This window comes from Chrysochloris asiatica, unplaced genomic scaffold (genome assembly GCF_000296735.1).
Source record: "Chrysochloris asiatica unplaced genomic scaffold, ChrAsi1.0 scaffold00026, whole genome shotgun sequence".
NCBI lineage: Eukaryota > Metazoa > Chordata > Mammalia > Afrosoricida > Chrysochloridae > Chrysochloris > Chrysochloris asiatica.
In genome coordinates this window covers 11,289,284-11,305,264 of record NW_006408544.1, presented here as the reverse complement: position 1 = coordinate 11,305,264, position 15,981 = coordinate 11,289,284, and the positions used below count along the sequence as shown (strand labels likewise).

The 15,981-nt window shown below is 41.5% G+C and overlaps 1 protein-coding gene across 1 annotated transcript in view; it reads left to right on the top strand.

The window, feature by feature from the left end:
• AGBL4 (ATP/GTP binding protein-like 4) overlaps positions 1 to 15,981 on the top strand; it is a 2,461,121-nt gene that overhangs the window by 2,413,259 nt on the left and 31,881 nt on the right. The window lies entirely within an intron of this gene.

Below are 15,981 nucleotides of genomic sequence, written 5' to 3'. Positions count from 1 at the left end.
ATGCAACTAGTTAATGGTAGAATCTCTGTGACTCCAAAGCTTTTGGATTTTCTACTACAACATGCTGACAAGACAGCAGGCTCATCTTATGCCCTCTCCTTATGCCCTGGTTAATTGCATGTGTTTGTGTGCACATACATGTAGCTGCTTATATTTGCCTGTATACAGGTACCCAACTGTGGGTTAACGGAGATTATGATTACTTCCGTCCAATTAATGCTCTGTTCATTCTTGCTGCCTCCTTGTGATTAGAATTAATTGCTGCTGATTACACTGTGTGGAAGGGAAAGGACGATCATCAGCTGCTCAGCTTGGGGGATAAAAACATTGTAATGCAAAACAAAACTGGTTCCTGAGAAATTGAATTTAGAAATTCTCTCTGTTGAAGAAAGATTAGGCATTTTGTGGCCAAAATCAATATTCTGTGACCCTATCCAAGTAGAAGGACAACTTGCCCCTGTTCTGGTCAGCAGTAACAAGAAAAAGAAGAGAGGAAATGTATTTATTTAGAAAGCTGATTGTGTGTAAAAACTGTCCATGTGATTTTGCAAATCTCTTCCTCATCTGTCAAATCAGGAGGTTTGATAAGAGAAATTTCAAGGACATTTAATAGTCAAAATTCCTTCAGACACAAGTGACAGAATACCCAACTCAAACTGACTTAGATATAAAAGAGAATTAATTTGTTCCTGAAACTTTCAAGTCCAAAGGTATGATTTTACGCAGAGTTGATCTAGGAAGTCAGTGACATCAGGATGTGTTTCAAACTTATCATCAGTTTCCTGAGTATTGGCTCAGTTCTCTGATAAGCTGGCCTTTTATGAAAGCAAAATGGCTGCCAGTGTTCTGGGTAGATATTGTCTCCTCTCAGCATTAAAGGTGATTCTGTTGTCTCATAAGTCCCAGAATTGAATCCCATTGGGCACTGTGGCCAGAGGAATTCAGTGTTGTGATTGAACAGGTCAAGGTTAGCTATTCCCATCCAGGGTCTGAGGTATAGTCAGTTCCTCCTGAACCATAGGGCTAAGCGTAGGTGGTTAAATATGGGAAATTTGGGAACTTTGAAGAGGGGCTAGGTTATAAGAGGGAAAATAAAACAGATGTTCAGTAATGGTAATCTCCTGATCCACCACTTTATGATTTTCTGAACCACTGGAGCACTGTCAAGTTTACTTTATGAAACATGAACATCAGTAAAGTTCGGGGAGTGTTTGAGGCTAGGAATGGTGGGTTAGAGGTTTAAATAAAAAGGATAAAGTAACTCTTTTTGAGCACCTACATTACATGAGACTCCATACTGGGTCATTTAATCTTTACAGTGCTCTGGTTAGTAACTATTGCTATTTCCATTTTAGCTGAAGTTTAAGGGAATTAAACTTTTGTCCATGGTTTATTTATTTATTCATTTACTTATTCTTTCTACAAACATTCTTTGGGGGTATTGGTCTAGGCTATGGGGAAACAAGGATGGATGATAAGGAAGATGCAGGCTCCATCTCCTCTAGGAGCTTTAGGTGAATGGGTAAGACAGATGTGCAAACAATAAGTAAGATATGAATGTTATATGCCTAGTCCCAAATCTGGTGGTAGCCAGCTCAGGACTAGCACCAAGTTGTATCGACTGGTCCCTATGCCATGCTCCTTTTTGTTCCCTCTAGGTAGAGTCCTAGTGTGACACTGTAAGATAAGCACAGGATAGCTAGCCACAAGGTTGATAGTTCAAATCTACCAGCTGCTCATCAGAATCAAGGTAACTATGAATTGGAACCAACTTAATGGCATTTAACAACAACAACAGATACGGGACAAGTAGCCCTGATGGGCCAGTGATTAGATGTTCAGCTGACAACGCAAAGGTCAGTGGTTCAAATTTACTAGCTGCTTCATAGGAGAAATATGTGACAATCTGCTTCTCTAAAGATTGTTGTTGTTAAGTGCCGTCTAGTCGGTTCTGACCTATAGCGACCCTGGACAGGGTTTCAGAGGCTGTAAATTTTTATGGGAGCAGAAAGCCTCATCTTTCTCCCACAGAACAGCTGGTAGTTTCGAACTGCTGACCCTGAGGTTCACAGCCTGATTCATAACCACTACGCTAACCCTATGAGGTAACTTGTCCTATAGGGTCACTATGAGTTGGAATTGACTCAAGGGCTTAGGTGTAAACCAAAGGCCCTTGCTGGGCCTGGATGGAGAATTATCCCTAAAGTCTGTAGTTTAAGACAGAGCATGTATCCCTAGATCCTAGTCTTACTCAGTTGGCTTCCCCATATACCAACACTTAACTATAGTCAAAGAGGCATCATCCCTTTACACCAGGATTCACCTCCAAATAACTAGAGGGTCATAATTTCCTCCACAGAGCCTTTTCGCATGCAAGAGAGACATAGCTTTACTTGGGGCTCCATGAAAATGTCTTCCAAATGGTGCTTAATGGTCTCTTCTTTAGCTTCTTAATCAGACAGTGTCTCTTTCAGTGACCTTAGCTTTCATGAACTTTTCTTCATTTTCTAAGAGAGGAAAACCAAGGCTACTTGGGAGTTTTGATGTTTGCTTTTGACTTTCCTTCCACCTGCCCCTCATAGCACTATGCTTTACACCATCATATTCTCCATTAACTGCTAGGAATTGACCTTCAGTTCGCCTTTTAGAGAAGGCTTCAGAGAACCTTGGCCCAGAGAGGAGGGGCCAAATTGCCCTCCAAATTCCCACCATTCTCAATATTCATTTTTCAGTCAGCAAATGTTTAGTTAAATACTGAATGTGCCATACTCTTCTGGGCACTGAGGAAATAATGGTAGACAAAGCAGACATAGTCTTTGCAACCATAAAACTTTATAATCAAGTAGAAGAGACACACAAGTATTAAGTTATCCCTGTGCAAGGACTATAAAGAAGTGACAGAAGGTTCCAGAAGGGTTCAGAATTATGGGCACTGAGTTGACCAGGAGGTCTGGGAAGACTTCCTTGTGGCATTAGTGACTGAGTAGAATGAAAAGGAGTTAACTAAAGACAGTGAGACGGGAGAGCCTGTCGCAGGAGGAAGAGTGACAGCTGTACTTACTGGCTTAAGAAATCCTGTTGCCCAAAGGATAAATAATCACATGGCATAAAATATGACTTTTTGCTACTAAAATAACTAAAATAAAACAGGATTGAGTGAGACATAAGACAAGCATGTTTTATATATTGACACAAAGTAGATCCTAGTTAGCATGTCTAAGGGAAGGAGAGAAGCAATCAGACAAACACATAGGGTGTGGCAATCAGACAAACAGAGAGAGGCATGTCTGAGGGAAGGAGAGAGGCAATCAGATAACCGGCTAGAATGTGGCAGAAGGGAAATAGAGAAGCAAGGTAAAGTTTCAGGGGAAATGTATTCCATCCTAAAGACTGAATAAAAGTGTTAGTCTCAGAGGAAGTTTAAGCCCAGCCTCATACCATTTCCCTTCAAGTCCTCAGATGGCAACCTTTATTTATTTTTCTTCTCTCATGAGCTCCATGAAAATAGTGGTGGTGGTGACTGTGCTACCAACTTGCTTCTGACTCATAGCAACCCTATACAGGGAGTCTGTACAACAGTAGTGAGGTTGGTCCAGGATTGGGCAGTGTTTCGTTCTGCTGTGCATAAGGTCACTATGGGTCGGTACTGACTCGATGGCACCTAACAACAACAACGACAAATCTTTATGGGAACAGAAAGATTGCTCCTGAGGAGCAACTGGTAGATTAGAACTGCTGACACTGTGGTTAACAGCCTGGGTAGTAATTCACTACACTACCAGGGGCATGCGAATAGAGACTTGATTATCTTTTCTACATACATTCCAGTATGTAGAAAAGTCCCTAGTAGATTCCCAATTATGTGTTTAAGTAATTGTTTAATTTAATTGAAAATTCATATCAAAAAAAGAAAGGAACAAAAAAGAGAGCCATACCAATTTAGTTCTAATGTCATTTCCTCTAAGAAGCCTTCCAGGGTCCCTCTAGGCTTCACTTCCCTTTTTTGTGCCCCCACTTTCCTTACTTCCCTGTGCCTTAGTAGTCACTGTTCTACATTGCAATTTTTATTTCCTTATCTTCTTCAAGGGCTACGTAAAGGCATAAACCCTGATTTCTTATCTCTGACTCTACTACAATTGACACCATGCCTTACACAGTATAAATATTTAATAACTAAATGAATTCATTTTAAGAAAAAATACTAAGGGATAATAAAAGAGCCACAGGCTTTGGAGTTAGACATGTGGGCGTTTAAGTCCTATGATACCAGATAAATGACTCTATGTTACTGGACATCCATTTTCTAATCTGCAATGTGAGTATAATCGAATCTACCTTGTAGGGATGTTATGGGTAATAACTGAATCTATCAGAATGCTTGGAAAATATTAAGTGACCATAAATATCCCTTCTATCTCTGAATTTCAAATTCAAAACAAAAGTTACAAAGAAATAGCACAAGGGCAGGAAGGAGCATAAAGTCATAAAATGTTAGAGCCAGGAGGATCCTAAAAGTTAGAGTTTAAGCCTAATGTCATATCCTTCCCAGGAATGGGATTGTTTTTATTTTGCTTGCGATGGAACAATGCTGTTTGAAAATGAGGCTTAAATAGTAGGATGTGGCCAACAATGACGTGTTACAATGGAGTTGTACTATAATAATGGCCATCCCTTGGTGTATCTGTGGAGTAAGCCAGTTTCCTCATTATTATACAAATAGATCAACTGAAGCTCAGGAAGGGGTAAGTAACCTGCCCAAGGTTATACATCCAGTCAGTGAAGGTTGACATTCAAATATAGATTTCTGGACTCACAGGATATTGCTCATTCCATTAATCTATGTAAGTACCTCTACTTCAGACCTCACCTAAAGTGAAGATACAGACACAGGGCAATTGGACTTTTCTTAAAGATCAGGGCCTCCTTATCTTGTCCCTTCAGCAAATTCTTCCGTGGATCTTTTAAGTTCTGAGCCCAGCTTTTGATGCTTCTCAGTCAAAGATTAACCTACAATTCTCAGCCAGAATGGCCCAGACACCAGCTGAGTTTTTCAATCACTTCCTGTGAATCACCACTGCTGAGCTGTTCTTTGACCCCTTCAGAAGAATGGGGTCACCAAGAAAGACTCTTTGAAGTTCTCTAGTAAGTTAATGTCAATGGACTTGGAATCAATTCTACATATTGTTCATTTCATTCCAAATCTAGACTTGATTTATCTTCCAGCAATGCTGGCTTCTCAGTAATCTCAGGAGAGTCCAGATATAAAAACAGAATGAGTCAGAAACTGAGAAGAAATATTATGGGTAAGGTGGTGATAAACTCAATTATCCTATCCACAGACCTAGAGCAGATATTCTTAACATTTTGGAGCATGCAGACTTCTTTAAAGAGTGTAAACGTTATAATGACTCTTCCCAGAGTACTCAAGTATATACATACACGTTTGCCTGTGCTATCAGAAAGTTCAGGAACCCACTAAAGACCCCAGCTAGGAACTCCTGATCTAGAGGCTTACATAATCTCAGAATTGAAAAGTCTCAAAATATCAGCAAGTCTAGCCTTCCCTGGATTTATAGATTTGAAACTGATAACTAGAGGAAACTTGCCCCATGAGAGGCCAACCACTTGAACTGATGCTGAGGCCAAAAACCAGTACCAGTCAGAATTCCTCCCTATTATTATACATCTTCCAGCCACCCCATGTGTTCTAAGGTACTGCTGGACAAATATTCACTCTGGTCTTTGGTCTTACTTTTACTGTGCACCAGTTGAAACTTCTAAAAATACAAATGAGACAAGCAGAGATTGAGCTATTCTCTGAGAAACAATGACTCCCCTCCGGTTGAGCTACATCATCATCTAAACAATTCCTGAACTGGGGTCCAGCTGCTATAGCACAATTTCAAGACTCATCCAAAACCATGGTCAACTTTGAATAGGAAAGGGAGGCTGTACTGAGAAACTACTGATGCCTGGAGTTCCAGAGGTGGGTGGCAGAAAGGAAGACAAGACAGGAGGCAAGCAATAGTGTGGAAGCTAGAGAGAGAGATTAATTTCCCTCTTAAATGAGAAGTGAATCTCAGATAGATAAACTTTAAATAACAGGAGTGCAGGACAAGTGGGGCAGGGAGAGGCATCTTAGAGATTAAGGTATATTAGAGACAGAGGGAGGCCACTCTTCCCTGCCAAAGTGATGGATTGGGAAGAGGAGCATAACCATCCTGTGAGGTTATGCAGCCTGTTAAAGGTGGTTCTCTTTCCCTTTTGCTCATTTCCAAGGATCCATTCGGGACTAGAAACTTGGTGTGGCACTGCAGGATAATGCTCAAAACTGTAAGGTTTGCTTGAACCATGAGGTCGGCAGTGCAAACTCACCAGTCGCTCCTCAGAAACCCTATACCAGATCACTGTGAGTGGGAACCAAGTCGACAGCACTTAACAATAGCAACAACATTCAGGGATTAGTTTTTCCTGGTGGGAATCTGAAACCCCTCCAGGTCAAGGTCCTTTCAACCCCTTATTTCACCGGCTACTCTACTAGATACTGTGCAAACCCTACACCAGTGTTTCTCAACTAAGGGTATGTTTGTCCCCCAAGAGATACTTACCAATGTTGAGACACTTGGCTAGGAAGTTGTTACTGGCATCTAATAGGGGCAGAGATGCTGCTAGTCATCTACAATGCACAGGACATCCCCGTCCCCGTCCCCCTCAATGACCCCAACACAAAATTATTGGATCCAACATATCAATAGTGCCTGGACCATAAGCAGCTTTAAGGCTCAGGCTTGATTCCTGGCAAGCGTGCCTGATGCATACCATTGTCTCTCAGTGGAAGAAGTAAGTTGCTATGCTAGATGTTTACTTACAGGTAACAGGAAAACATTGTAGGGTTGTAAGTCAGAAAGTAATAAGGTTACCAAATGTAAGCCACAATAATGAGGAAATACTGAAGACAAGAATAACAATTAGGAGGTTAAGGCAATAGTTCAGATAAGAGAAAACTTCTTAGCCATGACCAATCACCTTGAAGGAATGATTTGAGAAATTAGGACCATGGTCTCAGGAGACATATAAGTCAATTAACATAACACAATCCACACAAAAAAATTCTTACTTTGCTGAGTAGCAATTGGGGATTTAAAAGCTTGAGTGCAGTCAAATGCAACTATTGGTCTCTCCCCAGCCAGACCTAAAGAAGAGTGAAGAAAATCAAAGACTCTAGGAGCTCTCTGGTAGCGTAGTGGTTACGAATCGGGCTGCGAACCTTAAGGTCAGCGGTTCGAAACTACCAGCCGCTCCGCGGGAGAAAGATGAGGCTTTCTACTCCCGTAAAGATTTACACCCTCGGAAACCCTGTACAGGGTCGCTATGGGTCGGAACCGACTCGATGGCACTTAACAACAACAACAAGGAAGCAATTAGTCCAAAGGACTAGTGGGCCATGCAAACCATAGCATCTGACGCCAGAACTAAATGGTGCCTGGCTACCACTAGCTACTGTTGTGATCAGGATCACAATTAGAAGGTCCTAGAGAGAGCAGTAAAAGAAAAGGAGAACCGAATTCAAAATCTTGGGAAAGACTAGACTTACTGGTATAATAGAGACTGGTGGGAGCCCGACACTATGGCCCTCAGACACCCTTCAAGCCTGAAACTGAACCCACCCCAGGGATAACTTTCAGCTAAATAATAAACCTATCTATAAAGTTAATAATGACACTTTGGAGGAGTGGAATCCTCAGTACAATCAACCATAACAAACTAAAGGGCAACATTTGCCCAAAAACAAAGTTCAGAAGGTAGGAAGCGGCAGGAAAGAAGGATGAATAGAAACAGCGCTGTTACATTGAGGGGATTACAACCAATGTTAGGAAACAAAATGTGTATAAATTGTTGAATAGAAAACTAATTTGCTCTGTGAGTTTCCATCCAAACTGCAGTAAAAAAGAGAGAAAAATAGATAATGGCCTGAATTAACAGAATGTTGTTGGTGTTAGGTGCCATTGAGTCCTTTCTGCCTTATAACAACCCTGTTTAGGGTTTCTGAGGCTGCAGATTTTTATGGAAGCAAAAGCCTCATCTTCCTCCTTTGGAGCAGCTAGTGGGTTTGACCTTGGCCAGTGCTTAAAGGAATGGTGGTGATGGTAGTGGTTGTGTGCCATGGAATCAATTCCAACTAATAGTAACCATGTATAGAGTTTCTGAGACTGTAAATCTTTACAGGAGCAGAAAGCCTCATCTTTCTCCCACAGAGCAGCTGATAGTTTCAAACTGCTGACCTTGTGATTAATAGCCCAACTTGTAATACACTATCTTACCAGAGCTCCTGTTTAAAGGAATAAACGTGGGAAAAGAGGAGGGACAGGTTTTCTATATTGAAGTGATAAAAGACAAAGCATTTAGTCCAGTGCAGGTATTTTCTGCCTTTGAGAATCAACAAACAATGCAAATAAAAGGCCTCTGGGATTAAACATGTTGTTGTTGTGTGCTGTTGAGTTGGTTCCAAATCACAGTGATCCTATGGATGGTTTCCAAGAGTGACTGGTGGGTTTGAACTGTCGACTTTGTGGTTATCAGTCCAGTATATCTTCCAGCGCCACAGCTGAGTCCAAATCCTGGTAATAGACATATATTACATAAAGTAACATATTTAGGTTCCAGGAATTAGGAACTGTTAATATTCTTGTATGGATGCTTGTATGCTGCTTGTGTGGATGATATTGAACCTCTCCTAGTGATATGGAGGTAAGGTGGGGTGGTATTGGTGAAGTAATGTGGCTGACAGAACCAGACTCCATTTATGACAGTTTCTCTCCAGGACCTTTGCTTTTAGGTACTAACTAAGCAGCTAAATTCTTAGGGATCCAGAGTAATGACCTCAAATGTGATTAAGTTGAACATTTTGAGGCAAGAAAGTTATCCTGGATTTTAAGAGTGGACATTAAATGTGATGACATGACTCCTTATAAGAGCGAGTCAGAGGGAGATTTGGCACACAGAAAAGAAGGAGGCAATGTCATCATTGTGGCAGAAATTTAAGTGATGTGGCCCCAAGCCTAGGAATGTGGCAACCAACAGAAGTTATAAAAGGCATGAACAGTTTCTCCTCTAGAGCCTTTGGAAAAAATGTGGCCTAGTTACACCTTAATTTTGGTTCAGTGAAACTGATTCCAGACTCTGGCCTCTAATACTGTGAGATAACGAAGTTATCTTGTTTGAAGCCACCAAGTTTGTGGTGATTTGTTACAGCAGCGATCTGAAACTAATACAGTGACTCAAAATTAAGAAAGGTGTGCGACAGGGTTGTATTCTTTCACCATACCTATTCAACCTGTATGCTGAGCAAATAATCCGAGAAGCTGGGCTATATGAAGAAAAACGTGGCATCAGGATTGGAGGAAGACTCATTAACAACCTGAGATATGCAGATAATACAACTTTGCTTGCTGAAAGTGAAGAGGACTTAAAATATTTACTATTGAAGATCAAAGAGTACAGCCTTCGGTATGGATTGCGTCTCAAAAAAAAAAAAAAATCCTCACCACTGGACCAATAAACAACATTCTTATCAATGGAGAAGAGATTGAAGTTGTCAAGGACTTCATTCTTCTTGGATCAACTATCAACACTCATGGAAGAAGCAGTCAAGAAATCAAATGACATATTGTATTAGTCAAATCTGCTACACAAGACCTTTTGAAAGTATTAAAGAGCAAAGATGTCAGCTTGAGGACTAAGGTGTGCCTGACCCAAGCCATGGTGTTTTCAATAACCTCATATACATGTGAAAGCTGGACAGTGAATAAGGAAGACCATAGAGGAATTGATGCTTTTGAGTTATGGTGTTGGAAGAGAATATTGAAAGTGCAATGGGCTGCCCATAGAACCAACAGATCTGTGTTGGAAGAAGTACAGCCAGAGTGCTCATTGGAGGCCAAGATGAGCAAACGTCGTCTCTCATACTTCAGACATTTGTCAGGAGGGAATAGTCTCTGGAGAAGGATATCATGTTTGGTAAAGTGGAGGGTCAGAGAAAAAGAGGAAGACCCCCAATGAGATAGATTAGCCAAGTGGCAGCATTGATGGACTAAAGCATGGCAACAGTAGTGAGGTTGGCCCAGGATTGCACAGCATTTCGTTCTATTGTGCGTAGGGTCAATATGAGTGGGTACTTACTCAATGGCACCTAACACCAACAACATGGTTATCTCCAGTGGGGCTCTGGTGATATATGGGTTACACATTGGGCTGCTAGCCATTAAGGTCAGCAGTTTGATTCCAGTTACATGAGGCTTTCTGCTCCCTTAAAGATTTACAGCCTAGGAAACCCTATTAGGGCTGCTGTATGTCAGAACCAACTTGACAACCCACAACAACCATCACTACCACCCCTCCATTTATACATACACGCTCATCTCCAGCCTCCCCCGACAGTTAACTTATTAAGAAGACCCTTATTTCACATTGCAAGTAAGAGGCCTTTCTTGCTTCTATCTACACTTCTCTGCCTCTCTTACTGTTTCTGTCTCTATTTCATTTTTATTGTATTTCATTTTGAGTCCCTTGGTGGTTTAACAGTTAAGCACTCAACTATTAACCAGAAGCTTGACTATTGAAATTACCCATAGGTTCTTCAGAAGAAAGGTCTGGAAATTTACTTCCAAAAGTAAAATGAAAATCCTATGGAGCAGTTCTACTCTGAAACACATAGGGTTGCCATGAGGGTATTGGCTCATCAGGGACTGGATCTGGGGAGACATCTTATTTACTGTGGCTCTCCTCTATTATCTATATATGTATTTCTCTCCATATCTCAGTTTGATCCTCCCCTTTTCTATCATTCACTCCTTATTCTTTTGCCTTTTTCTGCCTCTCACTCTATTTCTCTCCAGTTTTCATGTGTGAGTCTCTCTGCACCTCTGATTCTTTCATTCCTTATCTTCCTGATTCATCCTAATCAGTTTCTCTTTGTATTTTCATAGCTATTTGTATCTCTTTCTGTTTGGTGCTCTGGCTCTTTGTCTGGTTCCCTTTATCTCTTAACCTCTTTTGCTGTCTCTCCCCAGCTCTCTCTCTCTCACTCTTTCACAGACTTCCTTACCTCAGGGTTGCCTCAGGACTTGCCTGGATTGGAAAGGTCTCTGCAATTACATTTACAGCCTCCACACTCCACTTGAGAGAGGGATTCATCTGTTTAGTCATGCACCTGTCCAACACCGTGGGAGGACTGGTGAGGGAGGCAGAAACAAAAGATATTTCAATGTCGTATTGTTCTTTTGGCTTTACCTAGAGGCTCTAAGACAGGTGCCTTTTAATATTCCAGCAGTACTGTCAGCCTTACCAAAGAGAAATCGTTTTTCCTTGGCACACCCCTCTGGAGAATTCATCTTTCCCTTTTAATGATGATCATCTGTTGCTGGCAGGGGTAGGAGTGTGAACAGAGGAAGAATTCAAGGTGGGGGTTTCCAAGCAGAGAGCAGATAGGAGTTAAATGTTCTTATTTGGGAGCAGGCTGATGGCAAAGAAAAACCATCATGAGGACAGAGACCATGTCTGTTTTTCTTTCCATTGTATCCCAGCTTCTAGAACAGACTGTTGTTGTTGTTGTTAAGTGTCATCGAGTCGGTTCCGACCCATAGCGACCATGTACAGGGTTTCCGAGGGTGTAAATCTTTACGGGAGTAGAAAGCCTTATCGTTCTCCCACGGAGCAGCTGGTAGTTTCGAACCGCTGACTTAAGGTTTGCAGCCCGATTTAGACAAGTTACTTCAGATTTCTGTTTCTCGTCTGAAAATGGGGGTAATAATTAGACCAGCACAAAACTATGGGGAAAGAGGAGGCTGTCTAATCAGTAGGAAAGGGCCTTCCAAGTAAGGTTGCCACGTGATTTTACTGGTGGTTCTGGAAGAGCCTCAGGAAGTGAGAATTGGAGAGATGACTTCAGAGATGGGCCCATGAGGTAGGAGCAGGATTGGAAACCAAGGCCTTAGGCAAGGTGGGAGGATGTGTTTGAGATTCCTCCCCTCGGTGGCTGCTCATTGAGGTGGGATGACCTTTAATCAGGAAAATGCCATGTGCCAAGAAGGAGATGTTCCTGACTCTCAATAAAACAGACTGGTCCCCAAGGTGGATTATCCCAGTAGTGGGATTAGGCTGGATTTTTTAGCAAGAGCCCCATTTCAGATTCATCTTTGTCCTTCAAATCTTTGCTGTACACTCATATCTGTGAAGCTTTTATCAATTCTTCCATTCAAAATTAACTTTCCTTCTATATGATCACAGAATTTTGTGTTTGAATCTATTATTACACTTAAAAGCAGGGGTAAAATGCACACATTGTTGAAAGACACTATTGGGTTCACATGTTACCTCTATTGCTTTCAAGCCATGAGACTGGGATAATTATGTAAAGTAACTAATGTTTAGTTTCTTCTTCTGTAAAACACTTGTAGAACTATGCTTTCACCTTGTAGGTTGTGGTGAAGATTAGCAATAACAACTACACTATAACTTGCTCGGAGTAAGCTCTAAAAAAAAATAGTAGTTGCTTTTGTGACAGTGACAATGCAATTTGGTTAAATGGGATGTAATATTGTTTACCTCTTCTATACTGTAAACTTTATTTGTGTCTACTTCTTCTTTATATCTCACCTTGATCCCTGTCACTCTTTAGAGCAGTATGCACATGGAAGGAACCCAGAAAATGTTTGAAGGAAGGAAGGAATGAACAAACAGTTAAAGTCCAAACCCTCGCTATCTGTTGAAAAGTCCAGTGAAGTAAGAGGCCAGGGATACTGACATCCACCTTTTACTTCAAAATAGGTCCGGGCAGAAGTCACCAGTTCTGTTGGATTATCAGATAACTTCAGCCTCTCTGTCTTTATTTTAGAGTTGCCTTCTCTCTGGCCTGAGCCTGCACCAGAGGTCCCAGAGTTACATGGGAAGAAAAAGTGTTCACTTTACTCTCTAGTGCCGTTCCTGTAGAACCGGGCCTCCTAAGCTCCAGACCCAGCCTACAGACTGGCTGGTTGATCGCTAAGTGCTATTGAGTCGGTTCCAACTCACAGAGACCTTGTGTAGAGTTTCAGAAGAGCGTCTGGTGAGTTTGAACAACCAACCTTGCAGATCAAACTGACTTTTTGGTACAGTGCATCATTCTGCAGTGCCAAACCAGGACTTCAGCCTACTGGTTAGGCCCATGAAACCCGACCCTTTTGTTTGAGTCACCTAGCCACTAAGGACCATTGTCATCATTTCCATCCTTCACCCAAATCTTCGTGCTTCTCTTATTTGAGAACCCTGATTTATCTGTTTCCTGTATTTAGCCATTCCCTGTCTTGACCCTTAAGAAGCAGATCAGTGACCCATATAAGAATCTGAGGATGATGAGATTATCAAATTACAGACCATTCTGAGACCTTTGTTGGCAGTGAAGAGCTAGAAGTTTTCACCCCAATTTTTTTCCCCTTAATTCTGCAATATATTGGAAGAATTCCAGCCAAGAGAGTTATTGCCTCCTTTTTGCCTGGATCTTAAATCTTTGTTCAAAGACAGCTTATTTTAATTGAAACTGTTCAATCAATCTCTGCCCTCCTCCTCATCCATATCCCATTCTTTAACTCAAACAGGGCCATTTGCAGTAAATAATCTGGGTGAGACTTTCAGGGCTTGAGGAATATGTAATAGGGCTGGAGGGGGAAGGGTAGACAAGAGCTGTCGCATGCAGCTCTCTCCTTTAAAATACTGTCTTTTAAAGAGAGCTTGTCCAAAGTGATCAATACCTCGCAGTAGGACCTTGCACTGGGACAGCTCAACTCATTTCCCTTGTAGAGTTCAAGAGAATTGATTAACGAGGATAATCAAAATAGATTGTCAGTTCAGGTTGAAGAGGAAGGGCACGGGCTTCTCTCTTCCTGATTCATTCTTTCAGTCAGCACCTATATGAGAGGGCTTCAAAAAGTTTGTAGAAAAATTTCCATTATCTCTTCATTTAATTTTTCTGAGAACTTTTGTTATTTATGCTTCACAGCACCCTTGTAAGGCAGACATTAGTATTCATTTTGCAGATGAGAAATCTAGGGTCCATAGAAATGGAATTATTTATGTAAGGACACACAGTATTATAGTTCTTTTTGCTGCATAACGTATCTTCCCAAAACATAGTGGCTTAAAAGAACAATAGCTATTTTCTCATGTTTTCTGTAGGTCAGAAATTTGGGGGGGACTCAGTTGAACAGTTCTAGCTTGGAGGTTTTTTTTTTTTGTGTGTGTGTGTGTGTGTGTGTGTTTTAATAAGTTTTATTGTGAATTGAGTGATAATTTACATGGGAGATCATCAGCTTTTCATTCATCCTATCCTATTTCCTTTCATTGAAATTATTTCAATCCCTTCCATCCGTCATCATTCAATAGCATTTGCTTCCAATCCCTCAGTTTTTTTTTTTTTTTTTTTTGGGGGTGGGGGAGGGTATGGGATGTACACTGAAGCACTAAGGAATATATAACCATTCAAACAACCAAAGGGTATACCCTGTACGCCAACCCCCAGCCCCCAGCACACAGCCCATCAGCCACTCCATCTCATCACATCATCATCTCTGCCTCCGTATCTGACATTGCTACTTCTCTGGATAGGGTCCTGCACTCGGCTCTTCTCCATTGATGGTCCCAGGGTCCTCTGCTCCTGGACTGCAAGATCAACCACTCCCTTTTGTTACAAAACATCTACCTTTACATTTGCAGCATTCACAGTCAGTCCTGATAGCAAGTATTCAGTATTGAACCACAAGAGTCTTATCCCCATCTCCTTTCACCAGTCCCGTCTAGACAGGATGGAGACTACTCAGTGGAGATTCTACCGTCTCCTGCACCCTCTGAAACTTCTAAGCCAGTCACTTCGTGCCTTTGTTGTCCCCCCTTCTCCATTTTGGGTAGCCAATGTCTAAGTTGCCCATCCCTGTCAACCCTGTGTACAGAGGGGGTGGGAATGATCCTTGCTGTAAAAATCCATTCCCTCTTTTAAGCTACTACATAGACAAGTATAGGTCAAGTTCATCAAATTGTAGCAAATTACATTCTTTTTTTCTTCTTCTTTCTCCTTCTAATCGAGTTCTGATCATTCAGCCATTGAAGCAAGGTAAATGGGTAATATCTGCAAGTATGGGAGTTCTTGTGCATGACCCCTCATTTCACATCAGCTGGTCAGTCTCCACTATAGTCCTCTGTGACTATGTCACTCTCCATGGGCTCAAGAGTCCCCAGGTCTCACTATACTGCTGGCCACCCAGGTCGCAATCCAGATTAACAGGAGTCTATTGAGTGTGGTTCTTCCATTGATGGCATTTAGGCTGTCTCTTTCTTTTTTCTATTGTAAATAGTGCTGCTATGAACATTGGTGTGCATATGTCTACTCATGGTATGGCTTGTATTTCTTGTGGATAAATACCAAGTAGAGGGATTGCTGTATCATAAGGTATTTCAATTTCCAACTTTCTGAGGAAGTGCCATACTGTTTTCCAGAGTGGTTGGACCATTTTTCAATCCCACCAGCAATGTAGGAGGGTCCCAATCTCTCCACATACTCACCAGCATTTATAGTCCTCTTCTTTTTTGAACTTCACTGTTATTGCTGACGTGAGATGGTATCTCATTGTTATTTTTATTTCCATCTGTCTAATGGCTAGTGTCAAGGAGCTCTGGTAGCGTAGTGGTTACCAATTGGGCTGTGAACCTCAAGTCAGCAGTTCAAAACTACCAGCTGCTCCATGGGAGAAAGATGAGGCGTTCTGCTCCAGTAAAACTTTACAGCCTCTGAAACCCTATACAGGGTCACTATGAGTCGGAACCGACTCCATGGCACACAGCCATCAGCCAACGGCTAGTGTCCGTTGTTTGAACAGAACATGGGAACACTGAATGATTTAAAATGAAGCAAGGTGTGCGACAGGCTTGTATTATTTCACCATACTTATTCAACCT